Genomic DNA, 15698 nt, shown 5'->3' on the forward strand with positions numbered 1-15698 from the left:
GTTCCTAGGCCAACAGCCATTTCCTAAATGGTTGTTGAGCTAATAGTATCCAATTACTTTATTAATTTTACTGATTGTTCTTCGGTGATTGCTGTAATTCTAAAAATGCAATCCTTTGGCCTCAAAATTGATAAGGGTTGCGGCTTTGCTGACAAGTGCACTCTCTCCTTGTAGGCAAATGGACAGTGAATTCAGAATCCAAATTACCATGGAAACAGCCTTCAGTCCTACCTGTTTGCTGAGCCTGCTGAGGCTGAACTTCCCACGCTGGAGGGAGCTGGAGTCCCAGACAAATCCCCGAGTCCTGTGCTCCACATTTCCTCCCAGCCACCCTTCCTTCAGGTGGGCTGCAAGACAATTGATTGTGATTAGAGTACTTAATCTATTCACTATAACTGATTAAGTTACTGCTTGATTGTGTTACAGCTTCATCCATTTACTTTGATTAGATTGTTGCTGGAAATATATGGATACAATCAAGCTTCTGCTATTGTCAAATTCCTCAGGGTGTTTCTAAATTTCTCCACATAATCTTTTTGGCTACTCCTTAGGGTTATGTCATTTCTACAGATAACTAATCTCATCCATTATGTTTTGAATCTTCCTGATTTTATTCTTGGAGGGCAACTTTATCTCAAACTCCTGGGATGATTTTCCTGGTCCTAACCACGCCCGAACTCCTGGGGCTTGGGGAGGCGACCAACTAAGGCTCCATGCACCCTCTTCCTTTTCTACTGAGGTTCCCTGTCCCCGAGGACTGGTGGCAGAGACTTACTGCTGTGTAAACTATCGGAGAAGTAAGAGAGTTTTTCATGAATGTTTCACTGGGGGTCTGGGATGCAAGTTTATGTCATTGTCTCCCAGATATTAGAGGAGAGCAGGCAGAAGCACAGTTGGTTAAAAATAATAATAGCAGGGGCGCCTGGGTGGCTCAGTTGGTTAAGCATCTGCCTTCCGCTCACGTCATGATCTCCGGATCCTGGGATCGAGCCCCGCATCGGGCTCCCTGCTCAGCGGGGAGCCTGCTTCTCCCTCTGCCACTCCCCCTGCTTGTGTTCCCTCTCTCGCTGTGTCTCTCTCTCTGTCAAATAAATAAATAAAATCTTTAAATAATAATAATAATAAAAGTATCTGATTGCAGTTTCTTGAAAAACACCTCAGTTAAAAAAAATAAGAAGTTTCTGATTGCGGTTTCTTGAAAAACACAACTCAGTTCATATCCAACCACTTACATTCAGATCCTTTTTGCAAGGCTCAGTGGGTTCAGGCGAAAGTCCCAGCCAGGCCGCCCTGCACCTTTCCTGGCTCTGGGGACTGCAGGTCGGAGATCAGGAGGGCTCAGCAGAATACCGTTGGAAGCTCTTCAGCTCTTTGTTCTCAAAGGAGGGCATAGAACAATGGAGTGGGCTGTGCTCATGTATATATTTGACTTTACAGAAATTTCTCCTTTGGAGGAGAAGTGAAAAGACCTCTTGGTATTCATGGAAACCAAATATCAGAGGCTTCCCTACGGCTCCTCCGGAGACATTAGGGTGTAGCTAGCCATTGTCTAAGCCTTTTTTTTTTCCTCCCAAAGGATTCAATAGAGTGTGAAGGATCTCATAGTAAAAATTAGTGACTGAAATTCTTTTAGTCTGTGAATAATGAGTGCATTGTCTTTATATTCCTTGTATACTGTCGAATTATTTTGCTGCTTGGGAGTCCTAGTTTTCCAGAATTTCTGGTACCTTCCATTTGTGCAGTCAGGTTCACCCCTGTGCTCTGTCTCTAGGCCTACTTCTAATTGCTTTCAAGAGACAAGAGGTACAGGTTTACAAAGTTAAATGTACACAAAACGCATTTTTGTTTCATTTCCTCAAATATTTCTAACCTACGGGAAGTGTAATCTCTTGACATATAGCCCAAAGAGCTTGAAAGGGAAAAACAAAAGTACAAATAACTGTTTTTTGAAATTTCAAAAATAACTTTTTTGTTATAGAATATCACCATTCCCAAAAGCTTCAAGTTATTCTCTTGATCAAAATGAGTGGTCGTGCATCTCAGAGGTTGAATAAAGTTTTAGCATACCTCATTGACAGATTTAATAACCTCTGCATTTTGAACCCAGGTATCTAACAGTCAACGGAACACTGTGGGTGCAAAATGTGCTTTTGAGGAGATAGAATATAGGTCCTTAAGTCCAGGCACTAAGTTTCTATGACTTACTTTCAGGATTGGACTCCTACCACCCTAAAGATGAGGATCAGACTCTGAGCCTATTTACTTTTTTTTTTTTTTAAGATTTTTATTTATTTATTTGACAGAGAGAGAGACAGCGAGAGAGGGAACACAAGCAGGGGGAGAGGGAGAGGGAGAAGCAGGCTTCCCGCGGAGCAGGGAGCCCGATGCGGGGCTCGATCCCAGGACCCTGGGATCATGACCTGAGCCGAAGGCAGACGCTTAACCGACTGAGCCACCCAGGTGCATCTGAACCTATTTACTTTTGTACCTTATTTTCATAAAATTGGTTGTCTGGTATTCCAGACCTCAGAAGACAAAAGCAGAGAAGTGAGAGGGAGGAAGAGAGGTTGCTTATTTGTATCCACACTGATAAAAGCAAGAAAACACAAAGGCGGGAAACTATAGAAAGCGGAGGTCAAGAATTTGAAATATAAGCGGCCTTCCTATCTCATTTGGTGTTAAAGTCAGACCTTTGTTATGGCATCGAATAGTAATTTCTGTTCATAATGTTACTCTGGAGTCATCAACTTTTAATGTCATCATTACTGTTCATAATGTTACTCTGGAGTCATCAACATTTAATGGTAGATGCCCTGTATACAGTGTACCATTTTTGTATGCAGTTTCCAATACATTTTTCTGGCACAGACTCAAGAGTTCAGCTGCTTTATGTTGAGTGATACAGTGAGATAAACTTCACAGAAGTTTATAACACAACGAAATTAGGTACATTGTAGTGTGATTTTTTTTTTTTATGGGACTATTTCAAGAGAAGGGTATGAGAAAGTTAAAAAGATATCAAGAATAAAGCAAGTGAGCTGGTAACTGAGAGTTTTAAAAAAAAAATGGATGAAGAAGCCATCAAAGATTATAGGAAAAGGTCAAGAATATAGAGCTTTGAAAAATGCAGAGGTAATACAGTGTAGCAGCAGGATCCTGAATCTTCTGAAACTCACAGATTAAAGATTTAAGAAGGCTATAAATGAAGTAGAGGTAGTATTTGATGTAGAAAATGATTAAAATATAAATAAGAGTACCAGCATAGGCACGCCTCCGGTGAGGGAGGATATTGGAAATGCTCAGGAGTGGATGGCCAGTGGGGAGACAGAGGAGAAAATGGCGAGTTCAAGTCAAAGATAACTTAACCATTTGGGGTCTTGGGAACAATATAAAATGAGAAAATTTGGATGAAAAAAGAGCAAAATCAATTTACTGTCTAGCATAACTAGAAGGTAGACTGCATTCTTTCAAGAATGAAGAATGGATTGACAGAGAAGTTCAGGAAGGAAACAGATTCAAACTAATGAAAAGAAGAGGTAGAAGGGCCCCTGGGTGGCTCAGTCGTTAAGCGTCTGCCTTCGGCTCAGGTCATGGTCCCAGGGTCCTGGGATCGAGCCCCGCATCGGTCTCCCTGCTCCGTGGGGAGTCTGTTTCCTCTCCCTTTGACCCTGCTCCTGCTATCTCTTTCTCTGTCAAATAAATAAATAAAATCTTTAAAAAAAAAAAAAAAAGAAGAAGAAGATGTAGATAGACTAGGTTGGAGACCAGGAAAACTTGTTAAATACTGTCACCAGAATAACACTGAGAGATTCAAATTCAGGCTTCATTACCCCCCATGAAGGAAGTATTTTGTGAGCTAAGAATGAGAACTATTTTAAAAATTACGGAAAAATGCACCAACAAAGATGGTTGTACATCGGCAAGAAGGACATGTATGATAGGACCCAAGTTCACCTCCCATTGAAGTGTCTGGGACTCAGCTTCTAATAATTATTCTTCCTCTGATCTTCTAATTAAAGTGTGTTCACGAAAGGGAATGATACCTAAGGACTTTGACAAAATTCCGAGACTGCATTGCTATCACTCTTGTCTTAGCAATTAGAATTATTTTTCCAGATCTTCTTCTTAATTATAAAAATGGAAATCATTGCACTTGGTGCCTTACAATAAATATTCAAGCAACCAAAGCTGTAAAATATAACCTGGCAATTTAAGTGATTTATTAGAGCAGCATAGTGCTTGAGACATTCCTATTAACTGAAAACTTGAAATATCTTCAAGTGAAATATTTAAAGAAAAGAAGGTGTCTTTAAATGAAATAAAAGCAAGACATATTGAGAAGGGTAGCTCTTCCACCTTCCCCTTCTCACACAAATATCATCAAAATAACCCTTGACTCTATTTCATTATATAAATCGCACAACTTGGTATAATGCTGTGTATGACATGAGGAGGAAAAATCCACATCTAATTGCTTACTGGATTACTTCTCGTCAGTATGAGAAACATAGGTGTAGTGCATTCTATCATCATAACTGTTATTTTATGATGCCTAAGTTTGTTATTAAATGATGCTGCTTTTGTGTGGAATATTATTCTATGAAACGAAAATGACCAAATTAAAGTGGTGAGGTGAACATTTTAAAAAATGACTTCTGGGGCCCCAGGCTGGCTCAGTCAGTAGGGCACAAGGCTCTTGATCTTGGGGTTGTAAGTTCAAGCCCCACATGGGGTGTAGAGATTAATTAAAAATAAAATCTTAAAAATAAAATATGGCTTTTTTTTTTCTCCACAGAGATGATAAATTATAGGTATCTTCCAATACATTAATATCTTTATGGTGTCCATTTAACCGCCCTGGAAGTTACAGAGAAGGACTGTGGCACAAGAAAGCACAGACTATTTCAAAATTTATTTATATGTTGTCTTTATTGATGAAGGGAGACGTGGCTGATCTGATCATTCTCCTTAGTTAAAAGAAAACAACGAAGCCAAACATAATTTTTCAGGAAGCTATCATGTAAGTATTCTGGACCTTAGAGATGTAATTTTGGCCAACCTAACAAAATATCAGGCACAGTTCTTGACTCCAGGGGGAAAGGTAACAACCCTCCCTCTATACATGGGCAGAAAGGAAATCCATTAGGGTCACAATATAAAGCACATTGTACAGATGTTGTGATATTGATTTAAATAGCATGGTTTTGACAAAAGAGGGGATAAGTCAATGAAACCCCTGGAGTTACACCACGCCTATTCAGGACTATAAAGCTTCCACTAATTGCGCACATTCTTTGAAGTGAGTGGTGCAAATTTCAGCCTGCAGGCAGGTGCTTTTGGCCCACCCATTTTTTTTTTAATTTTATTTTATTATGTCATGTTAATCACCATACATTACACCATTAGTTTTTAATATAGTGTTCCATGATTCATTGTTTGTGCATTAACACCCAGTGCTCCATGCAGAGCGTGCCCTCTTTAATACCCATCACCGGGCTAACCCATCCCCCACCCCCCTTTTTATACACTCCATACATTTACATCGTTTGCCAGCACTGAAAGTTAGAAGCTGTGACCCATAAATCCAGATGTATGGATTGTCTTTTAAAACTCTGTCTCATAACGATGGCTCCGCATTCCCAGGTGGGCTGCCTCTGTCTGTGAGGGGCTCGCTCGCATTTGTCCCGGCCCCATCCCTGCTGCCTCGGGACGCTGAGATCCTGGTACATTTCACCAACGCCCAGCCCTTTATCTTCTTACACTTAGGCCACCTGCCTGGCAACACATTTGGGTCTGAAGCCCACTCTGAGAGCCTGGAGAGCTGATCCCTTCATCTCTTATCTCCCAAAATACCGTCCCTAAAGCTTGGGGTAACCTCAGACATGTCTCTGCCCTCTGCGGTCGTGTTTCTGGGCTGGCTCTCTCTTCATTCAGCTGCTTATCAGTGAGTGTGTTCTCTATGTTTAACATCTTCAGGTCCTGCATTAGAGGTGAGTTCCTCTTAGAGTAACATTTTGATTTGTTTATTCCCTCGTTAATCTGACCCAGTCCCAGAGCTATCATGTACATTTAGGTTTTGTTCCAAAGTCTTTGTTTTTCTTCCCCCAAAATGTTAAGCGTTGCTTTTCCCTAACCATTTGTGATGTAACTGCCCTGTGCTGTTTCGTGATTTCTTGCTCTTTCTTATCCTTCATCGAGTGTCCTAAACATACATATTTTAATGCAATGTTCCAAATGTTCTGTTATGTTCATTGTTTTCTGGTGTGAAATTAATCTCCTGATTGTTTTGTTTTTTAGCTTACTGGTTGCCTTTCCAAGCTTTATCTTTTTCCTCACATGTTTGCAATTTTGACTTGCATGCTCACCCTGAATGTTGGTTTATTCTTTTGTTCCCTTTGTCTCTCCTTCCTCCTCTGCCTCCTTCTTTAACTTCTCTCCATCTCTCTCTCCCCTTCCCTTCCTTTCCTTCACCTCCCTCCCTCCTGTTCACAGACAATCCCTCTCCATCCAACTGTTCTCAAGTGCTGTCACTTACTTCTCTCCCCACGCTGACTCACCGGTCCGGGATGAACTCTCATGAGGATGGTTCAGGGCTCGGCTCAGATGCCCTTGGGATCACCACAGCCCTAGTCATTGAGACAAACAGTCCACATTCTGGCTGCAAAGCTGTTTCCCTGCCTCCCTATGTAAGTGTATTAAGCGCAGCAGTCAAATAGTCTTGTGGTCATTTTTCCTAATATTTATTTTACAAGCAGGGCGATTCCAAATAAGCACTGGGTTATAGCTTCAACCTTTGCCCTGGGTTTGGCCCCTGCTTTGATGAGGAGACATTTCTTATTGCACGTTGCTCTGGAGAGGTAACAGATCTCAGTAGTATCTGTCTGCCACGGCTACTGGGTTCAGCTCCAACTCCCATTTTGTGTCTGTGTTCCATGTCCAATCCATGGCAATGACGATCTCGTGTGGGGCTTGTGAGACCTTACAGTTTCCATTCTGAAATGTCTCATTGCTATGCCTGAAGCAGAGGAGTTGTCTCTACAAGAGTATGTCACGCACCCTCTTACCTGGAGATTTTCCTCTACCTCCCCCCTCATTCCCTAAGCTGCCTCCACCATTTGTCTTTCTTGCCCCCACCCTGCCCTTTGAAACTATGGACTCTCACAGCCCTAACCAACAAAACCTGCTCTGTCTCCAGGTTCTGCTCTAAACATTTAATTTACCTTTGGTCTTAGCTGTCACTTTGATGATATGTGAAACACTGTTTTTTGCAGCCCTTTTAAATGAAGACCTTTATTTTTCCCTTGGCGTCACAACCGACTCAAGGTAAAGAATTCGACCTCCTTGATCGCTACCGCCACATCTCAAGTGGTCCTCTTTCCTCCTGGAATACTTCCAGCTCCTTTGCAACCATTTATCATATAATGTCTCCTGGGTAGATGTCATCACCTTCTCCCCCTAAGTCGTTGAGATCTCCTTCCTGATTTCGTTTGCCAGCAACTTGCAGATTAGATGCTTGAAACAGCCTAAGAATGCTGGATACACCCCTAGAAACACCTAGAAATGTTAGAAATATATTTTTAAATGATTTGCTGAGTTTACAAAAACCCAGGGAGATCTCAGTGACCAAACTCAGGATGAGTAGAAAAGGCAGAGTTATTAAGCAGATCCCAAAAGCCTGAGGAATTTTTGAGATTTTTTTTTTTTAACCTGGATAATTGGATTCAAAGGCTGACCAAGGGACAAAAATCTGTAGAAGTGAAAATATAACCAATAAAATGTAAAATGTAATGTATAAACTCAACAGCATGATAGACATGGCTGAAGGGAGGGTGATAAACTGGAAGACCCATCCAAAGAAATCACTCAGAGTGCAGCACAGACGTACACTATGCTCACAATATATGAAAAATATGAAATTAAGTTTGAGACATTTAAGGTAGGCAAAACATGAAAGACATTGCCAATTGGACTATAGCATGCTGTTGATAATAATCTGCAATCCCATTTAGAAATGTTTAAATATGAAAAAAAGTTAAACTTAGTATTTTGTCAGTTGACAAAATAAAGCAATAGAGAGAGAGAGAGAATGGCAGAGAAGAAAGATTTTGAAAAGTGATGAGAATTTCAAATATATGTTTAAAGATATGAATCATTAGATTTAGAAGCACAGTGAATTCCAAGCAGAATAAATTAAAAAAAAAACCCATATATACACACATTATTTGGATAATTAATGACGCCAAAGATAAAGAGAGGTGTAAAGTATTCAGACAAAAGAGACTCCCTACAAAAACAGGAAACTTATTTGAAGGGTTGACTCTCCACAGTACCCACCGAAGCCAGAAGACAGTGTAAATAACTCCTCTAAGTTCTGAGAGGAAATAACTATCAATTAGCAATTGTGTGCCTGATAAAATTAACTTTCAAGAATGAGAGCAAAATTCAAGACCTTTTCATTCAAAATCTGAGAGAGGTATTCAACATAGATCTCCATCGAATGAGGTTTCTTCTCTTACCTCTTCTGTTTTTATTTATTTATTTATTTATTTATTTATTTATTTATTTATTTATTTCAGAGAGAGATAATCTCGAGCAGACTCTGCGCTGGGCACAGAGCCTGTTGCAGAGCTCAATACCACAGTCCTGAGATCATGAGTCAGATGTTTAACTGACTTAGCCACCCAGGTGCCCCAAATATATTACAAATAGAGGGGTGCCTGGGTGGCTCAGTCAGTTAAGCATCCCACTCTTGATTTTGGCTCAGGTGATGATCTCATAGGTCATGGGATCGAGCCCCATGTTGGGCTCTGTGCTTAGTGGGGAGTCTACTTGAGATTTTCTCCCTCTGCCACCCCCCAATTCATGTGCCTTCTCTTTCTCTCAAGTAAATAGATAAATCTTTGAAAGTACATAAATACAAAAATAAATATGTAATATATTCATGTGGTTCAAAATTCCAAAATACAAAAGAATGTAGAATTGGAAGTCTTTACTCACTGATTTCAGAAAACCATTCCCTCTTCCAGAGACAATTAGTATGTACTGGGGACGTGTGTGTATGTCTTGTGTGTATATCCCTTAAAGGTATGTTGTAAATATATAGGCAAATGTACATATGTTATTCTGCTCCCTCATTTTTATGCAACTATATAATACTCCATGGTAGAGATTTGTATAGTCTGCTTATTAGTATATATGAAGGCTGCAGTTAATCACCTTTTATATCAGCCTAAGTGATAATAAATGTAAGATAAATGTCTTTAAGTAGAATTCTTAGATCTAAGGTATATATATTCTTAACTAAATATTGTAATATAGCCTCCTTTAAAACTTATACCAGTTTACCCTTCTACCAGCAAAAATAAAATGACAACTTTTCTTGCATTGTCACAAAAGTGTAGGTTTTCATACAGTTTGATCTTTGCCAATCTGACAGAAGATGAGTTGAATTTTAATTTGCATTTCTCATATGATCTGTAGTGCTCAGCATATTTTCATTTTTAAAATTTTTATTTTATTTTAGGTGATTTTTAAATATCCATTTCTATCCTTTTTTGGCATTTCCTTTTGATTTAAGGGCACTCTTTATGTCAGCTTAATTACTTTATGGTGTTATTATAGGTTTGGAAAAAACATCTCCAATTATTTAAGTGTCTCGTCATTGTACATAATGCTCTGGCACATGCAGGCATTTTTAGTTTTAATATATTTAAATGTAACACTTTTTAATTATATGGCCTTTGTTTTTATGTCATAGTTAGAAAAGCTTTTACCTTTTAGATGATTTATAGCAATATTATTTTATTACTTCTATCGATAGTTTATCAGTTTGGAACCTATTCATATATAGCTCAGTTGGTATGATGATCTTTAAGAGTTATCATTTACTTGTTATCCTTCTTTTCCTAACTGAACTGCCACTGTTACTACATAATACATTTCTACGTATTTTGGCATATTTCTAGAGTTTTTATTCTATTCCTCTGATGCCGATGTTTATTCATGCTTTAATATAAAAAAATGTTAATTATTTTAACTTTGACACATTTTTATTCTCCCAATAAAACTTTAGATTCAATTTCTTAGTTCTAAAAAAAATCTTGTTTTTATAGGAAGTGTATTAAATATTTCCCATTGAAAAATCTAAATCTCTTAAAGTTATTACATTTTGGTTCTTCCTGATAAATTATAGAATTATTTTATTAAGTTTTTTTTCTCCAATAAATCTTTAGAATTTTGACTGTGTCACATTGACATCCTAGGTTAATTTACACTTTCATAATTTGGAGATTTCCCAAGAACTTGGTATTTGTTGTATCTCTCTGTTTGATCGAACTTACATTTTTTTCTTCAGTTGTATTTTACAGTTTTATTCATGAACACTCCATAATAAAATTTGCTACACTAACTTTGGATGCTTCTGACCACATAATAAAAGGTCCAAACACTTTCCTCCTTTTCTCAAAATATATGCCATTTTATTCTCTTGTAAAAACAGGATGTCTTTGAATGGGAAAAAAAAAAAAAAGAAGGAGAATAAGGGAGGAATTATCCACTTGGATGAAAAACTCTGAACCCCTTTTTTATACCTCATGCCAAATCAAATTCTAGATGCAGCAAAGATTTTCAATATTGAGAAAGGTATCAAACTAGATTTTAAAATATGCCCAATCATTTTAATAAACTTGGTATGGAAAGCTCTTTCTAGTTATCATAAATAATCAAAACAGAGACAAAGAAGGATTTAATTTACTTAATACATATCTAGTCTTTATCCGAGTCCATCTTAAGACAGTGAAGCCCAGTGGCTCATTGAGAAAAATTCCAAGACTCCCTGTCTGTCCAGATGAGTTCCTTTCATTCCTCGATGCCAACAATGTTTCTAGCCAAGCAAGACCTAAAATTAAATGAACCTACTACCTCAACACTCTCACCCACCACCTGTTCCCATACTGCTCTTCTTGACAACTGAAGTTCATGGTCAACCCTAACAATCCATCTGGCTGCTTGGCTAGCCCGTAACCCTGGTTACATCAAGCTCTCTCGTGTGCCAGCATCTCTGAATCCTCATGTGATTGGATTTCAATCACAACTGCGGGCCTCACTTAAAATCTACATTGACTAATATCAACTCTGGGTGCCTCCCAGCAGCCATGCTCCGTTCTCTTGCGAGTCTCTCTGACATGATTTCGTATCTTCTCTCTCAGACACCAAATACCCGCCTGTTTCTACATGCTCACTCTCATCTAATTACCTTCTTCCTAAGGTCACTCAAGAAACTGAGAGAATTAAAAGAGAATGCCCATAAGCTTCCTTTGCCCCATCAGACCCCCTACATGCATCGAGCAGGTGAGATCTTAATCTTTATATGTCTCCTCCGGAGAACTTCTTCAGTGCCAGTGAATTAACAGTACTCTTCAACTATGCAGAGAAATCTTAACCGATAATCAGAGAAACTCTTACGATCAATAAGTTGGAAAAGAAACCTTTATTTTGATCATTTCATAAAGTTTTATCATTCCATTATAAATGCTATTAATTCAGATATTTGAACTCACTGGTAAATTAAATAATTAACATCATACTATATCACAAAGTAAAATTGTTATTAGCTTTCTGGGTCCATGATATTATCTCAGCAATTGACTTTCTCAGAAGAGTAGTAATGCACTAGTATTGACCTCGTTGGTCTTGATATACTTCCAAAGTGATTTCTGGGTGTATCCATCTGAGGCCGACTTGAAATATTTCCCCCCCACACGGGATCACAACATGAACTCAATATTAAGAAATACATGTCATTTAGCAAATTTCTTGAAAACTGAATTTTCTATCCATCTCTCAGGAAATGCAGTGCACGTCCCTCCCCTCGCGCTCACAAATGTAAGCCTGTGCACTTCGGAGGACATGCCACTGTTACACAAGGCTCTGGGGTGTGAATCTGATGAACACAAAGAGGTCAGAAGCAAGGTTAAAAACGAGCGGTCAGGGAAATGTTGCCTTAGTTCTGAGACTAGAGGGGAACTCTGCAGCTGTACCTGGACAACGTGAATACTAAGTCTGAATAAAGAAGTATTTTAGCTAGGAGAGAGGTTTTGGGGTTTTGCGGGGTTTTTCTTCATGCTCTGCTTGGTCTTAACAGGCTCTCTTATTTTTCATGAGTAGCCTCTGATAACTTACTTTGGCATTCCTTCCACGAAAGCAAAACTTCAGTGGCAATATCAAGCTGGTTGCTTATTGCTCTTCTGTGACTAGCTTACCCTGACCAATCTATTTCAAAGGACAATACTCCAGGCATAACATATAATGCAAATGTAACGTGGCAATTTGATTTTCAAGTAGCTCTTCGTAGGAAGCATGGTTAAGCAAGAGCGGCATGCCAGTCATTTCTTGTAAATGTATTCTACCAAACCTCCTCAAGTATCACAGAATAAAGTAACCACCTGGACTTTCTGAAAAATAGATCTTATCCCAGAAATTGAAACTGTCTCATTCTCTACAACCTTTAGCTCATAAACTCAATCCTGTGCCCTTCCCTGAGCGTGGTTTGGTGCTCTCAGACTCTCCAAGAGGAGAGAGCCCTTCCTTTATGACCTCTCACTCCCCTTGTAAGATCCCTGGTGGATTTCTCTCTCTCTCTCTCTCTCTCTCTCTTCCTGGCATCAAACCTGGAAATGTACATTGTATGACACATTCGTGACTGAGACGATCAACAGAACTAAATGGATGTATTCAGAGGTCCTTGTAGGGTGTGTAAAATACTAAATATGGGATCATCAGCTAAGTTATCACAAAGAATTTGCGGGCACAAAACAACCTTACCAGAGCAAAGTAGAGTTTAATTCTTTTTTTTTTTTTTTTTTACGTGAGAGAGAGAAAGCAGTGGGAGAGGGAGAAACAGGCAGGGCTCGATCCCAGGACCCTGGGATCATGACGTGAGTTGAAGGCAGACCCTTAACCGACTGAGCCAGCCAGGCGCCCCTGAGTTTAATTTCTAATGCTCCTCCTCAGGGCCTAGCTTCCTCCCCACCCTTCGGACACCCTGGGGCATATGTATTCATAGCAGTCCCCCAAAGACAACCTCTTAGAGTAAATGCTCACTCCCTGGCTTAAAAATCAGAATAATTTCCTCCAGGGCTGTCAAAATATTTGAATCTTCTTTCTGCAGATCAGAATCCAATCTCTGTGTCAGGTCTCCACTTTCTCATGCCTGCACCCCATCATTTTCTCCACATGACAGCATCTCGCTCTGGGTCTGTTCCCTTCAGCTGTGTTGCGTGGTTCCTCAACCCTCTCCTGGCTCCCCTTGGGCTTTGGTATCAAATTCCATCTCTGCTCCCTCGTAGCTGCCCCAACAGCGTTCATCTGGCCAGGCTCTGTTCCCTGCACCCCTGATTCGGGGCAGCAGTTCTCAAATGTTTTGGTCTCGGGACCCCTACACATTCTTAAAAACGGCTGAGAACCACTATGTTGATTTTCTTACCATCTATCGATCCTTACCAGCTAAAAACTAGGATGGAGTCATAAAAAATCTATTTCTTAATTTAAAAATAACAAACTCATTATGTGTCAACATGAAATATTTTTGTGAAAAATAACTAGTTTTCCAAGCAAAGTCAGTGAAAGGAGGGATATTGCTTTGAATTGTTGCAGATCTCTTTAACGCCTGGCTTAAAGGAAGAGGGCTGGATTCTCATTTTTGTTTCTCCATTCACTGTTACAATATGTTCTTTTAATTGAAGTCTTAAAAGAAAATTTGGCCCTCAAGCTCGCAGCTATGCAGTTGGAAAAGGGAAGAGTATTTTAATTGCCTTTGCAGAAGATGTTGGATTGTCTTCTTTGATATGACCCCAAATCATGACAAGTGGTAATTTCTTTAAGGCTGTATGCAATGTAGAAACTGAACTTTTTTTCTTTTAATTGAACTTCTTTTGATAGTTCATGATATAGTATGCAACATCCTAACGATGAACTTCTTTTACTCTGTTACATTGAAATCCCTTGGTTTCTCCTGTGCAAGCATGAGTTTTTTATCTACTCCTAAGATTGTAACATCATGCACTGGTCATTTGGAAAATATTGTGTAACTGATTTATGCAGCTCTTACAAATGTTGGTGATTTCATTATACAATATCAAGAAATATATTTACTATTGGGAATACTGATCTCCTAACAGGAGTCTTTAAGTAGTGGGAATCTGTTAAGTCTCACATTTGTGGATGAAAGTATTCCAAAATTTAATTTGCACATGAAAACTCAGACTTCATCATGGATCATACAGACTGGCAGTTGTTTTCCTTTGAAGCATCAGGCATACTTCATTCGTTTCCAATAAAATGCCTACCAAATACCCAAATCCTTATTATAACCATAGTTTGCCTGTTAGTCACTCTTTCAAATAAAATTGGTATTTGACAAAAATGTTGGCTAATTTTAACTCACACCTCAATCGCCCAAGTGTTTTTCCTCCAGACGACATCGTCCTTTAGGATACAGCAGACAGACTTTATACATAATTCCCATTTTGTCACACAGAGTATTAAAAAGCCCACAGAGTCAAAGTTTGACATTTCATGAAATTAATACTATTTGCTTCATCACGGTCATTCTTAAGAGAAACTGGTATTTTTTTTTTTCAGCACAATGTCGGATGGTAAAAAAATATGATGACGATTACTATGGTTCAGTGTCACTGTCTTGATTCGTGCCAACACGCTCGCTCTTCTACCCATCATTGCTTTTATAACACCCCTGTGAATGTCAACACAGTGAAAAAGGCAAATGATGCCTTAGTATTATTATGACAAGTGTTATGACTTCATGGACCATGTGAAATTGTCTCAAGAGCCCCCAGGATCCGGGCACCGCTCGTGAAGTGTTGGTCTGTTCCAGGCCACTCCCAGCCCTCGTTACACATTGAAAGAATGTGGAGAGCTTTTTATAAATACCTGTGCTCGAGCCCCAGCCTGACCAATGAAATGAGAACCACTGACTAGGGCGAAGGCATCATCATTATCCTTTAAAAGCCTCCTGGAGGGACGCCTGGGGGGCTCAGTCGGTTAAGCGTCTGCCTTGGGCTCAGGTCATGGTCCCAGGGTCCTGGGATCGAGCCCCGCATCGGGCTCCCTGCTCCGCGGGAAGCCTGCTTCTCCCTCTCCCACTCCCCCTGCTTGTGTTCCCTCTCTCGCTGTCTCTCTCGCTCTCTCTGTCAAATAAATAAATCTAAAATCTTTTTAAAGAAATAAATAAAAAATAAATGCCTCCTAGAGGTTGCTGTGATCAGCAAGGTTGAGAAGTTTGAGGCTGGTCTTTGAATCTGCTTTCGAACCCAGGTCCCTTCCTCTTTGTGTCATTCTTCTCACCGTTCCCAAGCTCTTCGCTGTGCTAAGAGCACCCCCCTATCACTCTTCTCACTCATTCAAATCTTACATTCTGTGAGAAAACTTTTCAGGCTTCAGATGAGAGTGATAGAAACAAAACATTAAGAAGCTATCACCTAGCTGTGTAATTAAATGGTAATTAATTTTGTTTACCGTCTTTATTGCTTTTTGTTAAAAGACAACTCTCAAAATAAAAGGCTTCTCTCAATTTTTTTTTTCTTTAAAAAAGATCAAGGGACTCTCTTGGTACAAGTATTGATGTAACTCTTTCTCTTGTAATTACTCACATAATGGGGGTGATATTCAAGAGGTTGGTC

This window comes from Callorhinus ursinus, unplaced genomic scaffold (genome assembly GCF_003265705.2).
Source record: "Callorhinus ursinus isolate GAN/ISIS: 27379988/994484 unplaced genomic scaffold, GSC_fseal_2.0 scaffold17, whole genome shotgun sequence".
Lineage (NCBI taxonomy): Eukaryota > Metazoa > Chordata > Mammalia > Carnivora > Otariidae > Callorhinus > Callorhinus ursinus.